General features: G+C 39.9%; 1 pseudogene; it reads right to left on the reverse strand.

The window, feature by feature from the left end:
• Positions 1–4,869: 4,869 nt before the first annotated feature.
• On the reverse strand, positions 4,870–10,966 carry LOC143613001 (UPF0481 protein At3g47200-like; annotated as a pseudogene).

Below are 10,966 nucleotides of genomic sequence, written 5' to 3' on the forward strand. Positions count from 1 at the left end.
GGATTGATGCTCATAGGCTCATAGCAGCCATGGCAGCAATGGGAGGTGATGCATATGATGATTGCTGCTGTAACTGATGATAACTTGGTCTGACTACGCAATTTATTAGATTTCAAGGTAATGTGCTAATTTGTGTAGTGCTTGTGATAGAAAAAACTCACCCCCTGAAGGTCTTAACAGTGTGTTTATATGAAACTATGTGAGTATCCATGTGGGGTATTGTACTAGCCAGTGTTGTATTATCCTTAAGTATCGCCTCATGATTCCTCTATTCCGGTTGATGAATATGCCATGTTTGTTGCAATATGTGTTTGGACTCGTACGGGGAGAGCTCCACAAGTTCAAGTACCGACACAATCTGGTTAGAGATGTGCTCTTTGACATATTTAGGCGTGCTGGGATCTCTGTTATGAAAGAAGCACCTGTGAATTTATTGACTGCCTGCTGGATTGGACGTTCAACTCTTCGCCCCACATTTTGGTCTTTGGATTGAGTGGAGGGAAACATGCGTGTGTGGATCTAACATGGCTTTCCCCTTTGGTGGGTTTAGAGAGTAATGGTTTCACGGCCGGGCAGGCTACTCTAAAAGCTTCTTCATGCAATGTGACTAAACATGAGAAGCTTGTCTTGACAGCCAATATGTATTTATATAATTCGTTTTTGGCACTTTTGATTTCCTCGCACCTGAAGCTGTGAGGTTACTTAGCCGAGACCAACAGGTCGTGCATAGTAATGTTATACCTCCAAGATCTATCAATTTAGTTTTTAAAAGATTGAGTTTTGATATTCAAAAAGAGCCTACGACACAGCTTGTTGCCCGTCGCCTGCTGTCTTGATGTAAACACAAGCTTTTACTATTAGTAATTATTTGGATAATAAAAAATAAAAATAAGAACATGCATGCTGTATTATTTTAATTTTCTGGTGTAGAAGACATGCAATTGCAAACTTAGGTGGTGAGTCTTTAAAATTGAGGTCCGTCTAAGAACTTAATAAAGTGAAGTGAATTAGAAGATATGTTCATAATGAAATAAACATTAATTCACATGAGTGAGGTCCATAAAGTGCAAATGGTTATTGGCAAAGTCAAAACTTGCAAAAATACTTTGACAAAGGTGAAATTAAAATGTGGTGTTATGTGCCAAGTGAGATTGAAATACGTTGACAAGATTAATAAAAAAGATCTTAAAAAAATCTATACTATTGACAAAGGTCAAAACTTGCATATAAATACTATTCCGGGCCCGGTATTGAATCTGTTGTATGAGCTTGAACGATTCTATAGACCATGTGTTCCCTTCGTCCTTTGTTTGGCAAAGCATAGGTACTTGTCTGTACATACATGTATACAAACATGTTTAGGACATTGGGAGGAAGGGGAAAAAAGGTGCAATCGCATATAGTAGCGTGTTAGTGTATTTGAGAGGTGCGGAACAACGTAATTTACTTCAACAGCAAATAAAGGATCGATATATTGTAGGTCCCGAAACCGGATCCGACAACGAACGCTCGAGACGGGTGCGGTATAAACAAACGATCGAACAAATATATAAAGAAAATATTGAACGACTCCGTAACCGGTAATAAAAATTCATAACATTAAACGAACCGATCCCACCCAAGGTGAGCTCCCCTTGGGTGGTTGTTTACACACTAGAAAACACACACATAAAAGACAACATATGTCCCTATTTATAGCTAAACAAAAAACATTCTAGAAGCATTCTCCCGTTGAAGTTAAACGCGTGTCCCGAAGCTCTCGTTTCGTGTCCGGTTTTGCTCGCCAACAATAATTATTATCTTGACCTTGAATAAATAACGGGTTTCGTAATTTGATATCGCAAGTCACATTTTTGGCCTTACAATCACCCCCTTGACTTGTGATCTCAAAACTTTGTCTCACCGTGTCTCGCATCTTCACAAATCACCCGATAAATTGATGTCTCTTCATTTAATTCACCCCCTCAAGGTATAATCCACCTATATTTAATCTTGAAGTAGTTCTCGCTTCTTCGGATCTTAAATTGTATATAGGCATGAGACGAGCTCGAATATCCACAAATCGATCTCGAATTACTGGATTCAATGATCAAATGAACAAAACTTATGAATTCGTTCGAAGTTCACCTTTCGGATCCAACTTCTCAAACGCTTTAGAAATAACAAGCTTTGAACACGCTTAAACAAGACGAAAACCCGATCGAATTTGACTTTCTTCAGTTTGGTCAAACCGAACAATAATCTTTTCCACCCGAAAACCATTTCTCATAACCACCCAAATTAATCAGCTGGCCCAAAACAAATAATCTAACCCAAGTCAAAACAAAAGGTCCAACAGACAACCGTTAATACCTTATATTGGGCTTGATCTAGCCATGATTTAATAGTCCAACTTTTAAAAGCCTACCAAAATTTAGTAGGCCCAAATCAGTAGGTGACAAGCCCATTTGGAAGAATATGGTCCAGCAGCCAATCAAAATGGAGAAACGCTTTATGGAACCCTAGCCACAGCTCAAGCAGCCACCATATCATACCACCACCGGCGGCGTCCGCCGGAAAACCGCCGGAGATCCGGTACCCACCGGAAGCCCTATTTCCGTTCTCTGTATCCCATCTCTCTCTACTCATCATCCACAGCTGCCTTCAAAGAACTAGCCGCCTCTCAAAATCAAAATGTGTACACATGTGAGGTTGCCGGCCACATCCTACCGGAGAATCGTGCTCTGTCGCCGTCACCTCCGTGAACAAAACACACAACCGCCATATGCCGTCATCGTCCTTTAGCCACCTGGGAAGACAACCGTACACCACCGTAACAGGTCGCCGACGACCCATATCACCGACGACCCATCGCCGGGAAATCGTATTCCGGTTTCAACCAGTCAGCTTCCAAACAACATCATCTAATATACCTTTTCTTGTTGATTTAAAGCATAACCAACATATCTGACTTTTTCCAGTATCGACTCTTTCGTGTTTAGCACAAAAACTCTAAGACGAACCCCAAAAAGTGTCGGTGAATCCAAATTTAGAAACCCGAGGCGAACTTCAAACACCTTTATTTCCTCAAATCTTCACACTTTATTTCCAAGTTTTCAAACTTTATTTTCAAAACTTCTACGGAATTAACGTCTCGGTTCGGGTAATAGCGGAAATAGAACCCGAATATCAAGAACAAAGTTGAATCATAAGATTCGACCCGCTCTGATACCAATTGTAGGTCCTCTGGAATGGATCTAACAACTTTGCTCGGATCAATCCGTGTTGTTCGTTAACAGAAATCACCAACAACACTCAGATCTCGGATCTTAGTTTGTTTGGTTTATTTGCTTAAAGGTAGAAAGAAGAAAAAGAAGACGAGCAGAGAGAACTTTGTTTCTTTCAAGTTGTGTAAATGAGTTATATTGAGTTACGGAGAAATGGGTTAAGTGACCTTTATACAGGGTTCTCATTTCTCCAAAGTTTACATAATAAACCTACAAAATAAACGTACCGAGTACGTAATACACCGACTAAAAGCAAACTAGAACGACATACACAATCCTAATAATAATATAGAATATTGGCCCTACATATATCCTAAGGCACATTCATCCTTTATTATCTAATAAGGGTTCCATTACTAAATAAATTTGAAACCCATTTTTACTCCAAACCTAGTTCAAAATAAATTACAAACACTTACCATTGGCTTAATGTTTGCCAAGTATATAGACATGGGCTTTGGGTAGCCTGTATCTAACTCCACTAGCATTTAACAACACCCGATCAATATTGTTTGATCCCACAACATTTGGGCATGCTCATATTTCATAAATAACTTAAACTTTAATTTCATCAATAATATCCTTTTTGATGAGAGAGTCCTAAAATGTCCGTTTTATGAATATTTTCAAAAGATCCATTCAAACCCATCGTCGAAAATAAGTTTTAAACCAAATCCATCTTTCACAGACGAGTTTTGTTTAAGCTAATCAAAAGTGTTTCAAATCCGTCTTCGCCGAGTTTTGATCGAAATCCGTCTTGGACGACCAAACTTAGTTATTCTTTTTTCTTTAGTATTTAATTATTATAACTAATTTCACTTATATATAGTTTTTCTTTAATAACTTTTAAAATATAGAGTTTTACAAAATTTCGAGTATACCGTTGAGACGTGATTATATTTATTTGCGTGCTAATATAAATTTTACTTAAAATCAATTCAGGTCAAATATATATCGAATTATGAGACGTTAAGACGGGTCAAGTTTTGACCTGACTTCATTTTGACTAAAAATGTATATCAGCACGTAGATAAAAATAAACACCCTAGCTAATGCCTTTGTTGTTTACCTGAACTTGATTGACTCAACTTCAGGTCTTTTGTCATGGTTGTCACCTTCTAACTCTTCATGTCGGGAACCACGTGCCTCCGCCGTAGCCCATGACTACTTCTGCTAACGGAATTTAATTATGGTTGATTAATATATTTAGTATATTTTGGTTTAGATGAGTACTAATTTGATTACTGAGTTCTAATTGCCAAATATATGAGTCCAATACATTCATTTTATTATCTTGGTGTGTAAATGTGTTACTTTGCATGAAATGGTTCCTACAAAGCAAATGAAATTGATGCAAGATTTCTAGAAACAGTTTGAACAAATGGATATGACTCTGCATGTACTCACAATATAAATCACAATAACTCATCTCTTTATTTATTTTAAACAATCATAGCTACACATACATATATAGTTACACTCAGAATAAACAATTATCTTATTTAAGAAAATAATAAGCATAAATACTGATACTTGACAAATCAAACATAACACACCATAATTAAAGATACAATAACAACAATCGACAATTCAATCACTCGCTGCTCATAAGTGATGGTTCTTCTTCAAAAACTTGCAAAGATCATCGCATTCGCTTTTGAGACTCCAAATAGTGAAGTATGTTTGAATAGCACTAAGAAAAAGAGATGTCACTCCAAAAAGTGAAAAAAGCTTGAGTTGGGAAATTAGTGCGTTGCTCCGACTTTCATAATGCCTTTGTATATCGCCCTTAGCTTCCATATATGCAAACCAATTTGGTACTAAATCAGTGCCTATCTTATTAAACAATTCCGCAACTTCTTTATCGCTTCCTAACGAGTTTTCTAGCACCCCGGCTTTTCTAAGAACCGTAGCGTCCTCAGGGTCTTGAATAAGAGAATCAAGCAAGCATACGTACGATATAACCCATGCATCATCATGTGAGCACATTTCATTCACGTATATTGGAGGGAGTTCAACAGCTGCTGAAAACCACCACCCGCCCTTAACGAAATTAGTATGAGCCACGGACATACTGTCGCTTGGCTTGAAATGAATCCCTGCATCCACAAGCTCCCTAACATTGGGAAAAGTGGGCCTGTAATTATTAGGAACGAAATCACTGGCACTATTACTGCCCTTATTTTACTCCTTTGATTTCCCTTAATTTCAGCCATTATGTTTGGCTATTTCCTTATTTTACTTGCTAGGCTTTTGCATATATACCATATTGTATTTACCTTTGATAATACACAAAAAATAACAAGAAGATCTTCTCTGATATTCCATCCATTTTATGATGGTATCAGAGCAGGCTTAATCCACAGCCCACTCACAAAACCTAGCCGACAAAGTATGGCCGGCGACAAAACCCCACCGGAATCTAACTCTCCGGACCCCAACTCTCCTCTCTATATCCATGCATCTGATTACCCAAAACAGATGCACGTCAACGATGTCCTCACCGACAGTAACTTCGCTGATTGGTCTCAAGAGATGATGAACTTTCTCTTTGCCAAGAACAAGGTAGGCTTCGTTGACGGCTCGATTCAAAAACCCGAAGAGACTTCCGCTGATTACTCGCTCTGGATGCGGTGTGATGCCATGATTAAGGGGTGGCTCACAACCGCAATGGACAAAGACATCAGGGCTAGCGTCAAGTACGCTGCCACGGCTGCCGATATGTGGGCCGATCTAACTGAACGGTTCGGGAAGGAAAGCGCCCCACGAGCCTATGAACTGAAACGGTTGCTCAGCGCTACAAACCAAAATGACTCTTCTGTATCAGCCTACTTTACCAAGCTACGAGGGCTCTGGGATGAAATAGAAACCGTATTGCCTTCCCCACAATGCACTTGTAATGTGTCGAAGCATGAAATGAATCTGACCTGATCCATAACGATGTTTCCACGGATTTTCGAGATGAACGAACCACGTCTTGATCTTCTTCTCCGGTTGCTTGAGACCTGCAATGGTTTTTCGGGGGTGTGGAGGTGACTGCTAAGAAATCTCAAAGATCTCTTGTTTACAGACACAAAAAAGTGGTGGTGGCTCTTATTGAGCATGACCCCTTAATAAGGAGGTGGAGACCTCCTTATATAGAGAGCCTCATGGCCACCATCATGATACCCTAATGGGCCTAGCCCAGTTAGGGTTACCTCCACAAAACCCCCTCAACCCAATAACATTGTATTAGTCCATATAATAAAATAAGCCAAACATAATAAATTTAGGGTCGTAAAACCGGGTTTAATACCATACCCCTACAACAGCTACCCAATATGAAACGTTTTTGAAACACTTTGCTGCCGTAGAAGGTACATCAAAGGAAGACAGAACACCATCCGCGTATATGGCAGGTAAGTATAATAACGATGATGACTGGGTAATGGATTCGGGTTCCACCGAACACATTACCCACGACATTGATATACTTGAAAATCAAACTAAAAATCGTATTGAGACACCTGTTCTTATTCCCAACGGGGATGCCATACGCGTTGAAGGGAGAGGGGAATGTACGTTGCCATGGGGAACCAAAGTAAAAGGAGTCTTGTATATACCAAAGTTCACATGTAACCTCTTGTCGGTAAGTCGTTTGAGCAACGACTTGCAGTCCGCCATAACATTTTTTCCTGATTTTTGTGTTATGCAGAAGCTGTACACGAGGAACTTGATTGGTGCGGGTGAGTGCAAGAGGGGTTTGTACCGGATGGGGATGATTGGAAAGGAGAGACAAGCCATGATGACAACAAGTGATATGTGGCATAAAAGATTGGGTCACGCCTCCGGTGAAAAGTTCACTCAAATTGATTTTCTTAATTGTACCTCTTTCAATAAAATGTGTGATTCTTGCTCAAAAGCAAACCACACACGACTTCCTATTTCAAATAGTGAGATCAAAACTGTTGATTGCTTTGATTTAATACATTGTGACATTTCCGGGAAATACCGTATCCCTTTCTTACCGGGAGCACGTTATTTTTTAACGATTGTTGATGACTTTAGTAGGGCCGTTTGGATTTTTTTGTAAAAATGCAAACACGAAGCAAGTAGTCATTTGAAAAATTTTCATAATATGGTGAAAACTCAATTTGGGAAATCCATCAAAAGGATCAAGTGTGACAATGGTGGTGAATTTACTTCCAAAGATATGATTGCTTTTTATAATGATCATGGAATCATTTTAGAAAGCACATGTCCACACACTCCTCAACAAAATGGTGTGGTGGAAAGAAAACATAGACATTTTCTTAGACACCGCTCGAGCATTGAGATTTGAGGCTAATTTACCAAAGAAATTTTGGGGCGAGTGTGTTTAACGGCCACATACATTATTAATCGATTACCATCTCAAGTTGTTGGTAACAAAACCTCGTATGAAATTCTTTTTAAACAAAAACCCGACTATAACTTCATGAAAGTTTTTGGTTGCTTGGCTTATTATAGAAGCACCGAGACAAAAGGGGATAAATTCGAAATACGAGGGAGACCGGGTATTTTTTTGGGTACCCACTAGGAACGAAAAGCTATAAAATATTTGATATGGAAAACAAAAGGTTAGTTATCTCTCGGGACGTAAGATTCCATGAGCAAAAGTTTATTTTTGATAAAATCATCGAAGAACCAGGGCCCAAGGACTTTCTTGACCCTCCAAACTTCGCAACCAATTATGAAGAAATTCATGTACACAAGTCCATATCTCAAGAAATTAACACTGAAGTGCACTGCCAAGAAAATGGTGACATGGGCTCAATTTTAGAAAACCCCATAGAACCCACTAACCATGGGCTTCCTATGGGTTCACCTTCTGAAGAACAACCACATGCCACTGAAGCAACAGAGGGTTCACATTTTGAAAGCCCACATGAGCCAATCCAAGAAGAGCAACCGATAGCTGAACCCGAAACCACCCGTCCTAAACGTAATAGAAGTCAACCCAAACGATTTCAAGATTTTCAAGTGCAGCTCCGCCCCCCCCCCCCCCCCGCCCCCCATCGATCGACTCTCCGCACGCCCCGCCAAATCAAAGTTCCTCTACGGTATATCCTTTAGCCAATTTCGTTTCTTATGACAATTTTTCAAAGTCTCATAAAGTTGTTTTAGCGGCCATCGATTCCACAGATGAGCCAAAATATTTTCACCAAGCAATAAAAGATGACAGGTGGAAGGAAGCCATGAAAAAGGAGATTTGTGCTCTTGAAAATAATGGTACATGGACCCTTGAAAGCATACCGGAAGGAAAACGTGCCATCGACTCAAAGTGGGTCTATAAAATAAAATACAAACCGAACGGTGAGGTTGAACAATATAAAGCCCGACTGGTGGCAAAGGGCTTTACTCAGTTGGAAGGGATTGACTACCATGATACCTTCGCCCCGGTCGCCAAGTTGGTAACGGTACGTACACTTCTTGCCGTTGCCGTCAAGAAAGATTGGGACATCCACCAATTAGATGATAACAATGCCTTCTTGCAAGGCGACTTGGATGAAGAAGTATACATGAATATCCCTCAAGGATTTGCACAAGAAGGAGAAACAAGGGTTTGTCGGTTGCGAAAGTCTCTATATGGTTTAAAACAAGCTTCTAGGGATTGGTATCAAAAGTTCACCAATTCTCTTCTTAAGCTCGGTTTTAATCAATCTAAAGCTGATCACTCCCTATTTCTTCAACAAAGAGGACAGAGTTTTGTGGCAGCACTTATCTATGTAGATGATGTGATTATTGTTGGCAACGACACTAAAAATATACAAAGCACAAAAGATGAACTCAATAAAAGGTTTAGTATAAAAGATCTTGGAAGACTCAAATATTTTCTTGGCATCGAAGTAGCTCGAACCACCGAGGGCTTGGTTCTTACCCAAAGAAAATACACCTTGGACATTCTTGATGACTGCGGCCTACAAGGATGTAGACCAAGTTTATTTCCCATTGAACAAAACCTCAAGTTAGATAAGCTGAAAGTGAAGCAAAGGTCGATGCTAACCAATACCGCCGAATAGTGGGAAGACTACTCTATCTCCAGGCCACAAGACCCGATATTGCCTACTCGGTAAACATTCTAAGCCAATTCGTTGCCGACCCTAGACAAACACACATGGATGTCGTACATCGGATTTTAAGATATCTCAAGGCCACACCGGGACAAGGGGTTCTCTTACCGCGAATGGGAGGAACCACTCTCACCGCGTATTGTGATTCAGATTGGTTAGGATGTCCGAACACAAAAAGATCCCGAACCGGTTATCTCCTTTTACTTGGTGGCGCTCCAATATCTTGGAAAACAAAGAAACAATCTGTCGTCTCCCGGTCTTCGGCCGAAGCGGAATATAGGTCCATGGCATCAACCGTTAGTGAAGTCCTATGGGTACGTTGGCTGTTAAAAGAACTCGGCATTGCTCCAACGGGACCGACCCCTTTATTCTGTGATAATCAGGCCGCCCGTCACATTGCCAACAACCCCGTTTTTCATGAACGACCAAACATGTTGAGATGGATTGCTATTTTGTTCGAGAGCATGTGGAGTCACGTGAAGTACAACCTCATCAAATCGAAACCACAATGCAAATTGCCGATCTCCTTACAAAAGGCTTGAGGACTCAACAACTTCGTTTTCTTCTCGACAAGTTGGGCGTTAGAAATTTACACGCTCCAACTTGAGGGGGAATATTAGGAACGAAATCACTGGCACTATTACTGCCCTTATTTTACTCCTTTGATTTCCCTTAATTTCAGCCATTATGTTTGGCTATTTCCTTATTTTACTTGCTAGTCTTTTGCATATATACCATATTGTATTTACCTTTGATAATACACAAAAAATAACAAGAAGATCTTCTCTGATATTCCATCCATTTTATGAGTAATTGTTTCCACCTACCAATCTAATCATGGGAAATTTAGCATTTTGGTAAGATCACGATGAAGAAATTGGAGAAGATGATCTGGTTTACTGTCGCCGATTAATTCCATGTCTCGCTCCTCTAGAAAGCACTGATCATCTAGGCAACCAAACATTGTTTCAAACAAGTTTATTTTTGGCTTCCGATATGCCAGAATATTACCTTTCATTAACCCTTTTAATTTCTTGTGAAAATCGGTATTGATTTTCATCAACATGGTCACCTCGTTTAGAACTTTGAAAGGAATCTGGTTCTCCAACAAGAACAAATCTTGACGAATAAAGACAATCTGGTGGCTGTTTAGCTCTCTACAATCTTCAAGTAACCCGCTAAGAAGGTATTCAATGTAATACAAGATTAAACAGCCATCCAACAACATCATCTTAGCAAAGTCCATATCGCTAAACCTGGTTGTCGAGTTTTCTTCATAGAAGCTTCTTAATTCTCGCACCGTATCTGGTTCTTCAAGCTTACTGTACAAACTTTCTAGGGTCTCTTTGTTGTTTTCAACGAGCTTCGTCGTGAAAATAGGCTTGAGTTTCTCGACCAACTCAAGTTTCGGATATTCCCATTATGGTATGGACCAATGGAGACAACCTTTGGAACAATATATTTCTCGTAGTCGTGTGTCTCTTTCAACATGGGTGGAATTCTGGAGATTCGAACGATTGCTAACCGTGTGGAAGTGTCAGTGACCGAGTTAGTAATCGAGTCAATGACCTCGTTGCGGCCTTGGGTTTGATATTGTTGCATCGGCAT

Source organism: Bidens hawaiensis, unplaced genomic scaffold (assembly GCF_021521415.1).
Source record: "Bidens hawaiensis isolate Kalapana, Puna unplaced genomic scaffold, B.hawaiensis_p1.1 tig00036368_1, whole genome shotgun sequence".
In the NCBI taxonomy this organism is placed as follows: domain Eukaryota; kingdom Viridiplantae; phylum Streptophyta; class Magnoliopsida; order Asterales; family Asteraceae; genus Bidens; species Bidens hawaiensis.